Below are 20,142 nucleotides of genomic sequence, written 5' to 3' on the forward strand. Positions count from 1 at the left end.
GGCAGCAACCTAAAATTTTTCTACTCATCAAAAGAAGTCATCAAGAATTTAAAGAAGCCAGGATTGGTGGCACACACTTTAATCCCAGCATTTGTGAGGCTGAGACAGAGGATCATGGTTTGTATAAACTTTCAGCTACTTAGTGGAGCCCTTTGCAATTCAGTGAGATCCTGTTTCAAAATAAAGAATAAAAAGTAGGGCTGGGGGAGTAGCTTGGAGGTAAGTTCTATCTCCAGTACCGGGAAAAAAAAAAAAAAAGTTTAAAGGGAACCTACAGAATGGAGGAAGATATTTGCCAGCTATTTCTCTGAAAGAAGACTGATATCTAGAATATATAAATTATTTAAAAGACTTAACATTGGAAAAATCTTGAAGAAAAATAGGCAATTGAAATAGATATTTTACAGAAAAAAAATAAAGAAATGAAAATGGCCAATACATGGGCTTTTGTGGCTGACAATTCTTGTCCAACTTCTTCAGCCAAGAACTGGTTTGGGACTCCACTGCCACCGCAGAAAGCCCTCAGCAGCGAAAACCTAGGCAAAATCAACATGCTTCTGGATGGCATTATCAAACTGAATCAAAAGAAAGGAAAGAAGCAGAATTTTCCAGGACTAAATGGAAGACTTCAGCAAGCCAGTGCCTGGCAATTCAAGATGAAAGTACAGTGGGGAATACAACAAAATTCTGGTTCTAATAAAACTAGTTTGAGCCATAGAGGAAGAGTAATGCCTAGAAAGAGACAACGAAGTTATCCTGCTAGAAAAGCAGAACTGCTAGTGCAGTTCAAAACAAAATTAGTTCTGTGAATTGTCCATCTCTTAGTGACAAGAATACAGAAAAATATTTTCCAGTGTTAAAAAGGAAGACAAATCTCTGGAGACAAAATGAAGTGCAGAAGAAACCAGTTGCCATTCTCAAGAGAACTAACAAAAACAGTTAAACAGAAAAAAAAAAAATCTCACCTAATTTTATCAGGACGGGAAATAAATTAATCCAACAGAAAGACACTTGTCAGGCCACTTTTCTCTTCATAAGAGGCCTGAAGGTTCAGGCTTAGTTGAACACAGAACAATTGCTAGATGATGTAGTAGAAAAGAGAACTCATCAGTGGAGTACTTCCACCAAAAACCAGAGGAATGTTGATTGTATCTATTGACAACCTGGAGCAGTGCAGTGCCCAGTACCTCAGAAACCTAGAGTAACTTGTACTGCTGTACCCTCATTTTTGACAAAAAAGGAGCAGTCTGTTCCTAAATATGTCCCCTTACAATTTGACACAAACAGTGTTGGAAAACAAATAGAGATGACTTTGAATGAATGGTTTAGAATCCTGAAGGAACAAAGAGCTACTCTCACATTCAACAAAGGAGGAAGCCACTTTGTAACTATAAGCTATACCCCATGTAAAAGGAATTTTTGAGTGATGACACTGAAAATTTGATTTGCTTGAAGAGTTTATCATAGAAATTCAAGGAATTTTATTTCAAATATCTACAAGGCTAAAGAACTGTTATTTTTGAAGTTTTATTAAACATGTATAAAATAATGTCCTGAAATAATGGGAAAAAAATATATACACACACACACACACACACACACACACACACACACACACACATACCTATTTGTTCTAAGATTTCATGCATGATTGGCCCTGACAGAACAATTCTTTTTGACTTCTTTGGTTCCTCATGCAGCAGAAGAAAGTAAGAAATTGATTTTTTTATGATAGTTGCATTTAGGATCTCATTACCTTTGTCCATTTTTTTAAAAACTTTGCCATGGTGAATATTGGTGTTCAGAAATAGGAGTAAATCCTTTTGTTGCTGTCACTTTTCCTGTACTAGTGTTGATTGTAATTAGTGCAGTTGACTTTTCCTCAATAGATATATTCTTTAAAAATCTTATAAGAATTTCAGTTTTGGCTTTTAAGATTTATGGGACTGTTTGGAACTTGCTTCATATTTCAGATAGTGTTAGGTTAAGCCCAAGAGTTATAAATCGCTAGTGTTGAACATTTAACAAGAAATGTGGCTCTTATTAGTAGTCTCAGTTTAAAATATTGCTGTTTCAAGGCTATAAATGTATATTTACAAAGTTATCTGATAGTGCCTTGAAGAAGAAAATCCAGTGTAAAAACCGGACAGTTTGTATTCATTTAATGAAGAAAACATGAGAGAAAATAGCAGGTTGAAGGGTCAAAAACTTAAGCAAAAAGCTTCAAAACCCAGGTCACAAGAGTACTTTTTGTATTTAGTGTATTCTTCTGTCTAGCATTTACAAATTCTTCATCAAGTGATATTTTAAAAAATTATAATTTTTAAAATGGATTAAATCCTTTAGATATTTTGATAGCAAAATTAATAGCCAAAAAGTCCTACAATTTTCTTTTTATTCAAGAAGGTAAAACATATAAACTTTGTAGTTTATTCGATTAAACAATCAGAAGTTTAAAAATATACTTGTATATGTCACAAAGAAAACAATTTACAGTTATAATAGAATTACATTGTGACCTCACATACCTTCTATTCTGATGTCTTGTGTATGATAGAAATTTCAGACATTCATGGAGAGAAAAAAATATTTAAACCCTACACTGAGCTAAGTGTGGTTGCACACACCTGTAATGCCAACATTTGGGAGGCTGAGACAGAAGTATCTGGAATCCTGGACAGTCTTAGCTACTTAGTGAGGCCCTTTGCAACTCAGTGAGACCCTGTTTCAAAAAAATAAAGAATAAAATATAGGGCTGAGGGTGTAGTTTGGATGTAGAATACCCCTAGGTTACTTCCCCAGCACCCCCCCCCCAAAAAAAAACCTACACTGGAGGGATAAAGTGAATGGTTAGTCTGTAGTGCCAAGTTAGTGCTAAAAGTCATTAGATAATTGTATTGCATAAATATTAGAAGAATGCAAAAATGCAGCAAAATATTCCAGCAACAAGTTTAGATGTTTGGTCATTCATTTTGAAGCTTGACTTTTTGGTTTGCTATTATATATAAATCTCTAAGTTAGATGTTAAGTTTCTCTGGAATATATTATTAGTGTTGACTTTTTCTGAAAAACAAAAAGTGAAATTATCACTTCTACCTAACTTGCATTGTACACAAGATATATTTGTCTCTCATGCTCCTTGGGTTACTTAACTAATTTATGCTAGTCATAGGAAGGTATCAGTAACAAGTCATTATTATATCAAAGAATTAAAGTTGATCCTTAATATCTGGTGTTTTACCAGAACATCTACTTGATAAGGGATTATTGTAAGGCAGTCACAGAATTTGAGAATAAATTCTAGTCTCTCTTTCGCTATTTGAGGATTTTCAAAGAGGCCAAGGACTCAACTGCAAAACATTTTTCCAAGTGTGAATACTTATACTTGATCCAGAAATAATACATTTTAGGCTGATTTAGAATTACAGGTAGCTTATTTTAAAGGAAAAGAAAAACAACCAGGTGCAAGTTTGTAAAATTATGGTATAAAAGTGTCCTCATTTTTATGTTATTTTAAATCATAAAGACATATTATTAAAGACATTTTTGTCAAACCTTAAAAAAAGTCCCAAATGTTGACATTAAATGCATCAAATAATAAAGTATCTTTGATATATTAAACTTGTTCTTTGTGCATTTTAAATTTAATTTCCTTTCAAAGTAAAATCTGTGTTTGATAAAACTAAAAATAAGAAAATGACCAATTCATATTTTTTAAAAATGCTGAACACTATTAGCAATCAAGGAGATACAAATTAAAACTACACTGAAATGTAGGATGACTATTAACAAGAATTCAAACAATAACTGCTGGCAAGGATGTGGGGAAATAAAAGCTCTTCTAAACTGTTGGAACTGCAAATTAGTGAAGCTGCTATGGTAATCAGTTAGGAGGTGAGGAGATTCCACACACATTGGTAATAACTTCACTCTATGATCCACCTATACAACTACTGAGTATATTTTCAAAGAAGCTGACATCAGAATATTGTAGCAATACATCCATATCCATGTTTATAGCAGCACAATTCACAATAGCCAAATTATGGAACCAACCTAGTTGTTCATCAACAGAAGAATGGCTTGTTAAATAATGAGATGTACACACAATGGGATTCTACTTAGCAATAAAGAACAAAATTATGTCATTTACAGGACAATGGATGGACTTAGGGAACATTATGCTAGGTGAGATTAGCTAGTCACAGAGTCACAGAAAGTCACATGTTTTCTCTCATATGTGGAAGCTAGGGAGTAAGTGGTATGTAAGAGTGACTTTTTATAATGAAGGAGGAACTTCAGTGGTATAGAATTTCCAACACATTTCTTCACCCATGGATATTACAGAGAATACATATATTTTACTAAGAATATATATAATATCCTCAGTATATATTACACATTATATATTACATATTATATATATTACACAGAACGTACATATTCTGTGAAATAATGAATTGAATATATGACTATGTATATTCTCTCATATGTGAAAACTACTCATATATTCAATTCATTATAGCTGCTTTAATTAATTAATTAATTATTTTTTTATTTTATTTTATTTATTTATTTATTTATTTTGGTAGTGGTACTGGGGTTCCTGGAAGCCCTTCTACCTCCGGGCTACACTCCCAGGCCTACTTTTACATTTTTTTTTATTTGGAAACAGGGTCTCCTAAACCAGCGCACGCATGACTGTCTTCAAACCTCTGATCCAGCCGGGCGTGGTGGCGCACGCTTGTAATCCCTGCGCTTGGGAGGCAGAGACAGGAGGATCGCGCAGGTTCGAAGCCAGCCACGCGCTCTGGCTTAGGAGACCCTGTTTCCAAATTTAAAAAAAAATGTAATAATAGGTCTGGGAGTGTAGCCCAGAGGTAGAAGGGCTTCCAGGAACCCCAGTACCACCAAAAAAAAACCAAAAAAACTCTGATCCACCTGTTTCTGCCTCCCAAGCGCGGGGATTACAAGCGTGCACCACCACGCCTGGCTAAAAGATTTTAATACCAGAAACATAGTTCCTATATTATAAACTTAAATATAGAGAGATGTGATTTCTTTGCATACCTTTGTCTCTTTTACCATCTCAACACCCACTTTCCACCCATTTTTTATGCAAACACATGAAAAAAATGGTGTTTTCCTGGTGCTCTTTTACTAGATAGCATTTCTCAAATTCATGCAAAGCACCTCAGTTGATCTTATAGAATTATATATCCATGTTATTACTTTTTATTTCTCTGTCATTCTTCCTTCACAGTTTCAAACATAACTAATCAAATCCATAGTTTACATATTTTTGCAAACCAAAAAATATTTTTAAAATGTCTGTTTGTCATTTTTATCTTACTGACAAGAATTTTTAATTCTTTTCTTATTTCATCTGACATCACTTGTTATTATTCAAGAACCTTTAAAAGTATTAATCTCTTTCTAGGGATATAATCTGTAAGTGAAGATGAAACCTGTCCTAAGCTCTAAAAATCAACTTGTGAAGCTCTGATCATAGAAGATAGCAAAGTAAACACTATTATAATTCCCATTTGGTCACTGGGAAGCAAAACATTTGAAGAAAGATTGAGTTCTTGAATTGGTATTTCTTCTGCATTTCATCTAGAGCTTAAAAGAAACCTGATGTGTTTGTGCTATTAATTCAGTCCTGTAGGTTTCATGACCTCATTATCTGAAAAAAATTTTCACGGATATATTACATCAGATAGAATATTTTTTAAGAATAAATAAATAAATAAATACTATAACTAAGGAATGAGTTTTAAACACTCCCTTGAAAAAATAAAGAGTAGATACTGTTATGGAGATCTCTAAAATTCCTTTGTCATTTATTTTTTTTTTTTTGCAAGTTTAGCAAAGGGAGAGTTTTAAAGGACTATCTCCTGGTATGCTAATTAAGACACAATCCATTTGCAAAGTATGCAAATTTCTGCTCTTTGGAAACTATGTGGACAATGGCTGAATCTATGGATTTCCTTTTCCAGGCAAAATGATGCTTAATTTTTACATATTATTATTATTATTATTATTATTATTATTATTATTATTATTTATGGTAGTGGGGTTCCTGGAAACTCTTCTACCTCCGTGCAACACTCCCAGACCTATTATATACTTTTCTTTTCTTTTCTTTTTTTTCTTTTTTTTGGAAACAGGGTCTCTTAAACCAGCGCGACTGGCTTTGAACCTGCGCGATCCGATCCTCCTGTGTCGGCCTCCCAATCGCGGGGATTACAAGTGTGCGCCTAAATTTTTAAAAAGTAGTCACAATTGTAAAAAAAGCTTTTCACTGTGCAGCTTTTGAGATAAGCAGCAAAGCTAGCTTATCCTAATTATAGCATTGTCCTTACTTTTAAACGATGAAATTTTAAGTTACTAACAATATAATTTACAGACAAAAATCTTAGCAGATTTATTTCTATACTTAACAAACGTTAGCAATCTCAAGTTATATTTATTACCTCTTCTTTTTAATTTCTGCTCCAAAAATAGTTGTTTCTTTGTTCCTCTGTTCTTCAAATGAAAAACTATCTTCTTTTTATCTAACATTTTTCCTTCAGCCTTCTCATATTACTATGCAAAACTCTGAACAACTTTATCTCACACACATTTTTCTTGTGTATCTTTTTCTACTCTGCACTCCCTGGGCCTCTCAACCCCCAGCAGTGAGGTAGAATGAAGAAAGTCGTCTGCTTCCCTCCACATAAGTCATCCTCTTTGACTCCTAGTCAGATCTTCTAAAGATACAATTTTCTGCATGATGTTTCCCTCACTATGACTTTTAATCACCATCTTTTTCTGATCTATTGCATCAAGTACACGTTTCGCTTCTTTTCTTTGGAGATTTCCCAAAGCCTTATGCATGGTATGTGTCAGGAACTGCTAAGCAGGGGAGAACAAGATACAGCCCTTGCAATCTTTTATTTTACGGTCTAGTACACTGAACAAGTAATTATAAGGACAGTGATTCTTATGAAGCAAAAGTTCAGCAAGCCATATGTGCATTAAAAGGAGGCCTTGTTCTCATTTCACTTTACAGGCTATTGCGTTCACCACACTTTCCCCTAGCATGAGCATTATTTTGCTGATTGGCCATCGAAACTAGTAAACATTCACTAAATATATCGTGCTTCTTCAATACACGGTCTGATTCCCCATCCTTGCCCTTCTGCTACACATAATTTTTTTAAAATCCGGAGAGGATGATACCTCATATTTAATACTCATGTTCATGGCCTTTGCATATTATCTACACACTTTTATTGTGATATTTCTTGATTATATAGAAATTTTAGTCTTACATGTCAGAGTCTTGTCCCAGGGTGTGTGTAACTGGAGGGCAGGAAACACTTTTTACAAATGTTTCTACCATCCCTGTGTCTGCCAAGGTGCTTTTCATTTTATTAGGCATTAGCAAAGTGTGTGTTGGGTTGCATTTAATTGCTTTTATCTTTTGTTGTTTTATCTAATCTCAAATTATTGCCAGAAATTAACTAAAAATATGGACTCTAACTCACAATTCCGTGGCACCACCCTAGTAATCCCTATATGCATCCCTGTGTCTCTCTTCTTTTACTTTACTCAGCCCTTATTTGCTCCATGGCCTTGTTCATACCACTTGGTTCATTCACTGTGTTATTTTGTGCTTCTCGAGCTGGTTTAAATATTTTTGTAACCATGGAAGTAAGATCTGAGTGCAGTTATTAGAGAAAATATTAGAAAAAATTTAATGAAACATATTGAAACATAAATTTATCTCCAGTGTTTGAAGAGAAATAATTCAACATTAATTTCAATTAGTAGTTTTAAAATAAAGATACATTATATAGTGTATCTTATATATGTCATCGAAATAATGAATGATATTGCCATAGAATTACAGAGAGCAATTTTAGCTAAACTTTGACATATTGACATGATTGGGGCACTTTGGTGGAAGATTATAAAGAAGTCTGTCTTAGTCTGCATGGCTATAACAAATTACCTGAGATTATGTCATATATAAACAACAGAATTTTTTTCTCACATTTCTGGAGTCTGGGAAGTCCAAGACAAAGGTGTTAGCAATTTAGTGCCTGTGAGGGTTAGGTCTCTCTTTGCATTATGCCACTTTGAATACTACTTTCTTAGAAGGAATTAATATGATGCCCTTATATGACAGAAGCAACTGAAAACAAAAGAGAAATTAAGAAAAATAAGCCTTACCTTTAAATGCAATCATATCAAAAATTACGTTTTAATATGTGAATAATGTAGGTATATTCATACCATAGAGAGCTCTGAAACTTATATGAGTAATAATTTTAAATAATCTCAGATTTTTATGTAATCCAAGATCTCTTTCTTACCAACTGTGAATTCTTAAAAGATTAATTGACCTTTCAAATTTTAGAATCTTTATCTATAAATCAATAATAATAATGGCTTCAACAAATAATTCTGAGTATCAAATGAAATGATAAAGGCAAAATGCCTGGCATATCACAAAGTATGGCTGAGTCTCAACAAAACATTTATTGAGAATGTCAAAATAAAATCTAAGGCACTAAAAAAATGTGCTGTCACTGCGCATATAATTCCTAACTTAGACTTTCATGGCTACAAGTGTTCTTTGTAGAAAATTACATAAGAACAACCACATATCATAAGGAAATGTGATACAGACTAGTTCATACTTAAGTATAAGTTCAAACTCAGTTTTATTTTAACTAAAAGAATTACTTTCTGGTGGATGTCCAAGGCCTATTGGAAATGAGTTAGAGGTTTCAGACCAATGCTTAAGGGACACAAATGCCTGTAATAGGATAAATCAAAGGCTACCCATAGATGTAGCACTCTTGTCAAATGCTTTAGTGGAAAGGCCAAGGTTCAAGAAGTTCAGAAAAAAATCTTCTCACATTAAATGCTTGTCTCTTGAGCAAGACCTTTGAGAGTGTTTCATTTCCCCACAAAGGAGTGCTACAAATCTTTCTAAATTTACCATAGGAGCAAACAGGAACGTCAAGCGATCCAACTGGTAAACAAACTGAATAAAATTAGACAGTTAATAGCAAAAGAAAGCTGGTTTACCTTACCATTTCAGACTAAATTAATAAACAGCTCAATCTAGTCATCTCTTCACAAAAAGCAGAAAAATTTGGATTAAATGCCAAAATAATCTGCCCCATGATATACCATAATACAATTTTTAAATGTACAGAATTTTTTATTTTAAATATTTCCATAAACACTTTAATAGATGTCAGGAATGCTGCCCGACAGCTGACGGGGCTTGGAGAGATGATGAGTACCTACGACTTGAACACAAACCCACGAGCCGGGAGTCAAGTCAAGCAAGATCTCATTTATTTCTCTCCAAGCACTCCTTTATATAGCACCAAGCCACGAGGGGAATTTCCATGAGAAATAGCCTAGCCTATCCGGGATAAAGATCACTAGCACGTAGTTTGCAGCCAATCCAAGGCCAGTACATGAGCCATTCATGTGTGCAGGAAGCTCCTTTAAAGGTAGAAAGGGAAAAACCGCTCAGTCTCCCCACCCATAATGAATGGGAAAACTACGCCTTCGTAGCTTCCTCCAGGTGCCATCTTTGCCTCTTTTTTGCTGAATCACTTTACTTAAAGTTTTGCCTTAGGCCGTAGGCCGCTCAGGCCGAATCTTCTTAGGTGCTGTATAGACACACCCCATCAAATAGATAAATCATAATAATTTGAATATATTACTTGCTTCTTAAATCATTTTTTCTGCCTTCTTTTATAAAATTGGCACTATTCTGAATAGGCAATTATACTTTCGTTTGAAACTATAATTAATCCTGCTAACATTGCTTCTCACGGAACTTAGAAAAAAGCATTGTCTTTATTGCACAATATTAGAAATAATAAAAATCACCTGAAACACTGAGACTTGATATGAAATAAAACATTTCCTGCCTTCTTTCTTTCCTTCCTTCCTTCCTTCCTTCCTTCCTTCCTTCCTTCCTTCCTTCCTTCCTTCCTTTCTTCTCATATTGGGGATTACACCCAGGGGCATTCTACCTCTGAGCTATATCCCAAGCCCTATTTTTTTTCTTTATTTTGAAACAGAGTATCTCTGAGTTACAAAGGGCCTCACTAAGTATCTGAGGCTGTCAGCAAGCCACAATGCTCCTGTCTCAGCCTCCCAAATGCTGAGAATACAAGTGTGCACCATGATGCCCTGCTTAGCCTTTTAAATTAATTAATTAGTTAATTTTTGTGGTACTGGAGATTGAATCCTGAGACATTCTACCTTCAAGCTACACCACTAGTCCTATTTTTTAGTCTTTTTATTTTTGAAACAGGGTCTCAATGAGTTGTACCTAAGTAGCTGAGGCTGTCCTGGTTAAAGAGATCCTCTGGTCTCAGCCTCCTGAATGCTGGGATTACAAGTGTGTGCCACCATGCCTGGCTTGAACATCAATTTAAAGTGGGGACTTCATCGTGTATAACAATGACATCCACTGGTGATGTGAAGTAAATTGATTTCTCTTAGGCATTTAATAAAATTAAAACAATTAGATGCAAGGGCTTACATTTCTAATTCTGTATGTATTTCACAAAGTATTTGCATGAAATTATCTTACTAAACAATCATTAATAAATATTGTTGATAACTATGATTCCTTATTCAACAGAGTTATATTTTGAACCAGATTTTATGAAATAGGAAAGCACACTATTGTGTAGAATATCTGACATATGTTTTCTTAATCCTGAGAATACAATTACTATCTCTATAACAAAAAATATTTTGGCATATTGTTTTGCTTTGAAAATGGTAGAAAAATATATCACTGTGAAGCTTTGTGATGATACTCCATGTTTCACAAAACAGCCCCATTAATAGCTGTGCTCTGGATTTCACTGAATATGCCAGAATTTTAATCAAAACTGCTTTACAATGGCCAGGTTTATTTATATTTTTTCTAATATATTTTCCTTCACCATCTAAATTTTACTGTTAGGCTTTGTTTCTGAATTCTGAACTTTTTTTCCTAAAGTTAAGTCAAAAGTAATAATCACATTATTTACTCATTTAATCATTTACTTTTCTAGTCTTGATAGCATTCTCATGGAATATTATTCAGTGTGTGTGTGTGTGTGTGTGTGTGTGTGTGTGTGTGTGTGTGTGTTTGTGTGTGTGTGTGCACACGTGTGTGCTATACTGGGGAATTGAACCCAGCAGTAACTTACATTGAGGGATTCCCTTTGTTCTTTATATTTTTATATAGGATCTCACTAATTTACCAAGGTTGGCCTCCAACTTGAAGTCCTCCTGCCTTAGCCTCCTAAGTACTGGGTCACAGGATTCTGCCACCAATCACAGCTTGTTATTCAGTTTTTAAATTTATCTCATTTAGCAGAATGAAACTTCAAAAAGATGTCAAACTTATTTTAGTCTTCCACTTACAAAATTTAGTCACATTTTAAGTTTTAAATTAAGAAACCATTTTAAATTAAGATTTTTTTTCCTTTTTTAGCCAGGCATGGTTACACATGACTGTAATCCCAGAATTTGGGAAGCTGAGACAGAAAGAGCATAGGTTTAAAGCCAGCTTCAGCAATTTAGACCTTGCTTCAGAATAAAAAATAAAATAGAACTGGAGATATTGTTTTAAGGTAGCATGCCCTTAGGTTTAATCCACAGCACATGCACACACACACACACACACACATACACACACACACGATTTATTTTAATTGTTTTGTCTGTGAAATACTTGCATAAATAAATAATTTCCCCCTCTTATCATATTCCAAATAATCTTCACTATATTGTTGCCTTAGGTTATATATAAATGTAAATGAAAACATAAAATTTAAGCTACCATTACAATTCTTTCCATTATGTTTTAAAACTAAGATATGCCTTTTTTCTCAGAAGAGTAGGCAAAGACATTTTGTGATATTTTTTCTTCTCCTTCAAATTTTGTAACTTATTTACTTATTTACTTATTTACTTATTTATTTATTTATTTATTTATTTATTTATTTTTGGTGGTACTGGGGTTCCTGGAAGCCCTTCTACTTCTGGGCTACAATCCCAGACCTATTTTATACTTTTTTATAACTGGAAACAGGGTCTCTTAAGCCATCGCAGCTGGCTTCGAACCTGCACGATCCTCTTGTCTCCACCTCCCAAGGTGGGGATTACAAGCGTGTACCACCATGCCTGGTCAAATTTTGTAACTTCAATATTATGGCATAAAATTTTAAAGCAACATGATATGCTAAAACCCATAAAAGAGAAAAAGTGCAAAAAAATGCCTATCATTTATATATAAACTCTTTGTTGTCTTAATTTTGTTTTAAAATATTACTATTTGAAGTATCCACATTGATCTCCATAGCTGCTGAACTAGTTTGCATTCCCACCAACAGTGTAAAAGAGTTCCTATTTCTCCATGTCTTCTCCAGCACTTCTTGTTATTTGACTTTTTTATGCTTGCTACTCTAATTGGGGTTAGATGGAATCTCAGCGTAGTTTTGATTTGCATCTCCCTGATGGCTAATGATATTGAACCTTTTTTTTATGTATCTATTGGCCAAAAGGGGTTGAAATCAGAGAACTATAGTAACATATGCATACCCATATTTATAGCAGCACAACTCATAATAGCCAAAATATGGAACCAATCTAAGTCTCCATCAAATGGATGAATGTGTAAAATGGATTGAGGTGATTTCTATCATTTATTTATTTATTTATTTACTTATTTATTTTTGTTGTTTTTGTTGTTTGAGTTTTTTTTTTTTTTTTTTGTGGTACTGGAGTTCCTGGAAGTCCTTCTACCTCCAGGCTACACTCCCAGACCTATTTTATATCTTTTTTTATTTGGAAACAGGGTCTCTTAAGCCAGTGTGGCTGGCTTCGAACCTGCGCAATCCTCCTGTCTCCGCCTCCCAAGTGCAGGGATTACAAGCATGTGCCACCATGCCCGGAGTCTATCTTTAATTTAAATGTGATAATATTTAAATAGATTTTTTATACTTTCTGAAAATAGGCCATTTGAGAGTTTTCAAAGTTTATCCTAAAGACTACTTACTGATATCTCTGAGAACCTTTCAGAATTATGCAGTCTTCCTTTCCCTTGACAAATTTGTGTGAGGCCTACTTTTTTCTATATTTAAATTAACCTAAGGAATAAGTTGAATGCAAAGTAAAGTGTAAAAATCCTATCTCTAGTTAAAGACAAATAATTTGAAAAAATATAAAACTATGCTTCAATTCGGATTACATTTTTCTTTTGAAAAACAATCATTTTTTGTAAAAAATTTAACATTTAATGTTATTATATTCTAAAATTAAATATCTTTAAAAATAAGATTTTATTTTTTATCAACTCTGGTAGATGTAATACCAATAAACAGTAATCTACTGAAATCCTCAAAACAGCATTTAGCATATGATGGGTTTATTGGATAAATATGTTTGTGAATCATTAAGCAAGTCAATTTTCTTTTTGTATCATAGATATATTTTCTAGTATGAAAGAATACAGATCTCAGACTTCCTTAAATTTGGAGTTTTAATTTTGATATGGGTCAAACCAGTCTTCAAGCTATACATGGAAACTTAGAAAACAGAGACAGAGAATTATGCAGTAGAGACTATTCACTTGACCACTGGTTATTCTGCTATCAAATATGGTGAAAGCAACATTGAGTTCTCCTGTTGCACTCGTATTAGAGTTGTTTCAAGCAAATGCTTATTTTCATAAGTAATAAGGAAAGAGCTCAAAGCACAATATCATGATATAGATCATTGCAGAAGCATAATCTTTGAACTTTAATTATATATAGAAGCTTTCTTTATAATTACCCAAATTTATAGCAACCAACATGTATTTTTAATAGGTATATGGATAAATTAAAATACATCTGTACAATAAAATATCATTCACAGCCATAAAGAAATAAACTATCATGCCGGTAGAAGGCACTAAAGTATATTAAATGCATATTGGTAAATTTTTTTTAAGCCAATCTGAAAAGTGTATATATGATTTCAAATATAACATTCTGGAAAAGGAAAAACTATGAAGATAATAAAAAGGTCAGCATTTGCCAGCAGTTTGAGAGAGGAAGCAGAAATGAATAAATGAAACATATGATACAAGTTGTACAATGAAATTATTCTGTATATTACTCTTATGGTGTATATATATATATGGCATTATAATATGAAAGTAGTCAAATTGAAAATAGAGTCACTGGTGTCAAACCCTATACAATGAAGCTGGAGAAGTCCAGAAAGGAAGAGTTATCATACACAATTTACCCAACAACAGAAATTCTCAACAAAATATTTCCAAAACACACTTTACTAGATGAGTCAGCAAAAGAACTTCAGGTGGTTTGCACAAGAACACTTGCCCATCATAGTTTCTTATTAAACTGATTCAACAAAATAGCTTGCTCTGACTTCAAGACAAGTTATGGCAGCTGCTTCCAATGAGAGGTCATAAGCTCTCACTAACATCACGGGTACCAGTGAGCTTTTAAAATACCTTACACTGAGCCAGGCATGGTGGCACATGCTTTTAATCCCACTGCTTGTGAGACTGAGACAGGAAGATCACATTTTTGCAGCCAGCCTCTACAACTTAATGAGGCCTTCTGCAATTTGATGATATCCCTGTTTCCAAATTACTACTACTACTACTACTACAAAAATAAAGCTAGTAATATAGCTCAGAGGTGAAATACTTCTGAATTCAACCCCCAGTAGCAGAAAATAAAATATCTTACATAAATTTTCTTTTTTTCTCAATAAAACCTCTGCATGCTCCCTCCCACCTTGGACATATCAGAGGATGCCCAAGCCTGTTGTAATATGTCTGATATTGCAATTCTATTGTTTACTTCTGAAATAAAACTATACTTGGCTATACATCACTTTGACTTGAAAATGTATGTATAACACTATGAGTGAAACTTAATATAGATGGGGTGTGTCTATACAGCGCCTAAGGAGATTCTGCCTGAGCGGCCTATGGCCTAAGGCAAAACTTTAAGTAAAGTGATTCAGCAAAAAAGGGGCAAAGATGGCACCTGGAGGAAGCTAGGAAGGCGTGGTTTCCCCATTCATTATGGGTGGTTTTTCCCTTTGTACCTTTAAAGGAGCTTTCTGCACACATGAATGGCTCATGTACTGGCCTGGGATTGGCTGTAAACTACGTGCTAGTGATCTTTATCCCAGATAGGCTAGGCTATCCCATGACCCTCAGATAAACTCGCTGAACATATCCCCAAGCCAGCGAAAAATGGGGCCGCCGAGCATATACCACCCTCTGGTCCTGAAGCCCCTAAAAAACCTCCCTATCCTTTTGGGGACGCCAAGGACTCCCCACAGCCCCTTTCCCTGGCCAATTCATTCTCCATACCCTCCCCTCCGCCGCCATATGCGGGCGAAGCAAGAGCGGGAGGAACCCTAGTGGAAGGACTGGCCCAGCAGGCTGCTCCTCCCAGACTGCCTCTTAGCTGAGCCTCCCTGCCAGCCCCAGCCCCAGCCCCAGCTCCAAACAGGGCTGTGAGCCCTGCCCCCACCCTCACTTGGTGGCTGCTAATCCTGGGCTCCTCCTGTTGGCTGTTGTTTCTGGGCTCACCCTGCGTGAAGGGGCCTCCGTGATTATTTATCCCACTTTTGTAAAAGAAATGGATCCTCAGCCCCAAAAAACCATCTTCCAGCCTATAAAAGGATCCCCCCAATTCAAAGAACCTTTTTCCATAGCCCTAGCCCTACAAGGATTTTTTGAGTCTATAAATTTATTGTCAGATAGTTTATATGTAGTAAATTTGTTACCTACTTTAATAGATGCTTATATTAAATTAGATGCCAACCTCGCCATCCCCTTAACCTATGGCATGCTTACGGGGATGGCCGAGCCGCATACCACTGGCCTACAACAGGCGGCCTTGTCCCCCCCCATACCAGGATCAGGTTAGGGTGGGTGCACTGGCAGCATGGAGAAAATTAGACAATGGGCCCACTGAGGCCCCTACTGCGGCAATCACTCAAAAGCCTGGTGAGGATCTACCTACATTTATAGAGAGAGTGTATAACAGCCTTGGGAGGAGGTTTCCAGCCGGTCCACTGGGAGACAAAATGACAGCCGATCATAAGCTGGCCTGCGCGGGGTTGAAGGGGAATGCTTTAGAGAGATGGATTGTGGCCTTGCGGGATATTGACTCTATGAGCCACCAACTTCCAGCCATGACAGCTGCGGTAAAGGAAGGGCAACGGGAGGGCTTACAGACTCTGATACAGGTAATACAGCAGTCAAGGGTTGCCTCTCCACATGTTTCAGATGTGGAAAGGAGGGCAATTTCCACCGAAAATGTGCGTCCCAGGCCACGCCTCCTATGGGAGGAGGAAAAAAAGGGGAACTCCCCGGACGCCCTACCCCAAATGTCTTAAGGGATTTCATTGGGCCCGGTACTGCCGGTCCAAACTTAACTTAAAAGGAGGAGCCTTTAACCTCCCAAGGGAGCTTCTCCCAGCCCCATTAAAAAAGGTGAACGGTTCCACTGAGATCCATTGTACGGTACCTCTGGTGACCGGGTTAAGACACAAAATGGTGATCACAATTGGAGATAAAAATTCTAAATGTTTAATTGATACTAGAGCCGATCGAAAGGGAGTCGGATTCAGATCCCCAAGTCCGGAGTGGCCAAGATGGTCGCCGCAATGCGTCCAGTGCGGTAACGCGACCAATTCCAAAGAAGCCGGCGGGAGCCCCGGGGAGAGTTCTCTTTTCCTTGTGAAGGGCAGGGCGCCCTGGAATGGGTTCCTCCCAAGAGAGGGGCCTGTGCCTTGGAAAGCGTCGCGGTTCTGGCGGCGTCCGGTGAGCTCTCGCTGGTACTTGAAAATCAGGGGAAAAGGGTGTAAAAAAATCTGGGGAAAAGGGTGTAAATTTTGCGCTGGGCTGCAGCAGGTCTCTAAAGTAAACAACCTCTGGCATGCTGGAACAACAGCAGTCGCACCTGGGACGATAGGCCCTAAGGAGATGGGCGAGTGCCGTTCAAATGGATGGGCGTTCAGAAGGGACGGGCGATGGCCTGCACAAAAGTTCAAGCCCTATCTGTAAAAGAGGCCATGGATTTTCATAGATTAACCCATGTAAATTGGAGAGGATTAAAATACAAATATCCTCAAATCCCTAATAAGGATTTAAAAAGTATTGTTCATACTTGTAAATCATGTCAACCCTTCTTTCAAATACCTCCCCTTCAATCATCCGGAGTTATTCCGAGAGGCCTACGCCCCAATGGATTATAGCAAGTGGATGTAATTCATTTTCCACCATTTGGAAAACTTAAGTATATTTTTGTTTTTATAGATAACTATTCCAGGGCTGATTGGGCCTCAGCTCATTCGGGAAAAAAGACAAAACATGCTATAAGTTATTTTCTTCATTGTTTTGGTATTCTTGGTATTCCTGAACAACTCAAAACTGATAATGGCCCTTGTTTTATTAGTCAACATTTTGCCTCCTTCCTTCAATTATGGAAAATTATTCACACTACGGGCATTACATATAACCCAAAAGGATAAGCTTTAATAAAATATATATATATATATATATATATATATATATATAATCATACCCTAAAGGTTCAATTACAAAAACAAAAGGGGGAGTTACTACCCCCACATGATCAATTAAGAAAAGCATTATTAACCCTAAATATTTTAAATTTTTCATAAGACTTCAACCTTTCCCCTTTTCATAGGCATTGGACCACAGATTCCCTTTTCCTCCATCAAAGTAAAATGGAGAGATCCCCTGACGGGAATGTGGAGGGGCCCAGATCCCCTCATAACTGCAGGAAGGGGCTTTGGGTGTGTCTTCCCCTATGATGATAAAAGACCACTTTGGGTCCCAGCAAGAGATATCAAACACCTGCCTATAATAACTGGTAATTATGATTCCGGGGAAGAGGAAATCCCTGAAATTAGTCCTTTGTTTTTTATTTTAAAAGAAGACAGTCATGAAAACCCTAATGTTCATCATCCTGTCCCTGCAAATACGGTATAGTATGCCAGGCTTTGGAGACGCAGGTAAGGCAAGGAAAATATTAAATGCAGGCCTTTGCACCCTTGCCTCCCTGCTCTCCGATATAAATATTATCCTTGAGGAGAAATCAATGCCCACCCCCCCTTTTTGATTGGGGAGGGTGAAAAAGGAGAGCAGTACAAGCCATTCTGCTCTTAATCGGCCTGGAGATTACTGCCAGAACTGCCATGGGTGTGGCTGGCTTTGGGATGGCCTTTGAGTTACATATGAGACTCCCTCCGAATAATTGATGGTGTTAAGTCTGTCTCAGAAATTGTCTGAGACTTACAAGCCCAATTAGATTCCCTAGCCTATGTGGTATCACAAAAAAGATGGATATTGGATTTATTAACAGCCGAAAAGAGAGGCATCTGCTTATTTTTGCAGGAACAAGATAAGATTAAGCAGCTCCAACATGATCTGGAGAGGTGGTGAGGAGATCTTCAGGAGAATCTGTTCTGGACCGGCTTTCATGGACTTTTGCCCTATTTTCTTCCTTTGTTGGGCCCCTTGCTGTCTATCATAGTTTTGTGCATCGTAGACCCCTGTGACTTTAATAGATTAGTCTCGTTTCTGTTAAAATCAACTAAATAGAAGTGCATTACCAAAGGCTTGCCAGCACAGAAAATAAATATTAGGATTGGCGCTCTAAATATGACCACCCCTCTCCCGCCTTACAATTTCCCCAGATGGGAAAAATCAAAGCATGTTGAAGGGCTGGTAGCCAATGACGGGTAAGATTCCCAGGGGCCATGGAAACCTAAGACAGGAAGTACAGCATCGATCAGTACTATCCAATGACGGGTAATCCCTGGTACTCGATGGGGACAACCTAAGACAGGCACAGTCCCGATAAAATAAAAGAAAAAGGGGGATATTATGGGGTGTGTCTATACAGCACCTAAGGAGATTCGGCCTGAGCGGCCTACGGCCTAAGGCAAAACTTTAAGTAAAGTGATTCAGCAAAAAAGGGGCAAAGATGGCGCCTGGAGGAAGCTAGGAAGGCATGGTTTCCCCATTCATTATGGATGGGGAGACTGAGCAGTTTTTCCCTTTCTACCTTTAAAGGAGCTTTCCACACACATGAATGGCTCATGTACTGGCCTGGGATTGGCTGTAAACTACGTGCTAGTGATCTTTATCCCAGATAGGCTAGGCTATTTCTCATGGAAATTCCCCTCATGGCTTGGTGCTATATAAAGGAGTGCTTGGAGAGAAATAAATGAGATCTTGCTTGACTTGACTCCCGGCTCATGGGTTTGAGTTCGAGTCATCGGTACTCATCATCTCTCCAAGCCCCGTCAGCTGTCGGGCTGGATTCCCGACAGTAATACGCCCCATGGACTTTGGTGGATAAGGTTAATATCGGTTTATTGGTAATAACAATATACTGCACTGATAATGCATGTTGATGATGAGAGCTGGTTTGTATACACGTCTTCTATTTTGCTCTAAGCTTAAAAATGCTATAATAAGGTATATTAATTAAAGTACAATTATTATTTAGTCTTCACACATTACTGATTTTGTATAACTACAGTTTTCATTCAAACAAAGTAGATATTTTTTTAAAATTTTGGAATTAATTACCTAATTTCCCTCAAGGGAGTAATACACACCATGGCAGAAAAACAGTAATTGGCTTTCTGAAGTCTTAGTTTAATTGAATAATATAATTTTCATTTGATCCTTGCTGAGCATATGTAAAAATATCATTTTATTTTAATATTTTTTATTAAAATTACTGTTCTGCTGGGCGTGGTGGCGCACGCTTGTAATCCCCGTGCTTGGGAGGCAGAGACAGGAGGATCGCGCAGGTTCGAAGCCAGCCGCGCGCGCTGGTTTAGGAGACCCTGTTTCCAAAATGAAAATGTAAAAAATAGGTCTGGGAGTGTAGCCCGGAGGTAGAAGGGTTTCCAGGAACCCCAGTACCACCAAAAAAAAAAAAAAAAAAAAAAAAAAAATTACTGTTCTTTACTTATCTTTTTTGGTAATGTCATCCATTCATTTTCAGGCCTATTTATTTATGGTGTATCAATATTTACCTA

General features: G+C 36.6%; 1 pseudogene across 1 annotated transcript; it reads left to right on the forward strand.

The window, feature by feature from the left end:
• Positions 1 to 428: 428 nt before the first annotated feature.
• On the forward strand, positions 429 to 15,522 carry LOC308272220 (UAP56-interacting factor-like; annotated as a pseudogene). The gene is made up of 2 exons: positions 429 to 1,384; positions 15,292 to 15,522. The product of its transcript is annotated as a UAP56-interacting factor-like (transcript).
• The last annotated feature ends 4,620 nt before the right edge of the window (positions 15,523 to 20,142 follow it).

The sequence above is a fragment of the Muscardinus avellanarius genome (genome assembly GCF_963383645.1).
Source record: "Muscardinus avellanarius genome assembly, chromosome: 13".
NCBI classification, from domain to species: domain Eukaryota; kingdom Metazoa; phylum Chordata; class Mammalia; order Rodentia; family Gliridae; genus Muscardinus; species Muscardinus avellanarius.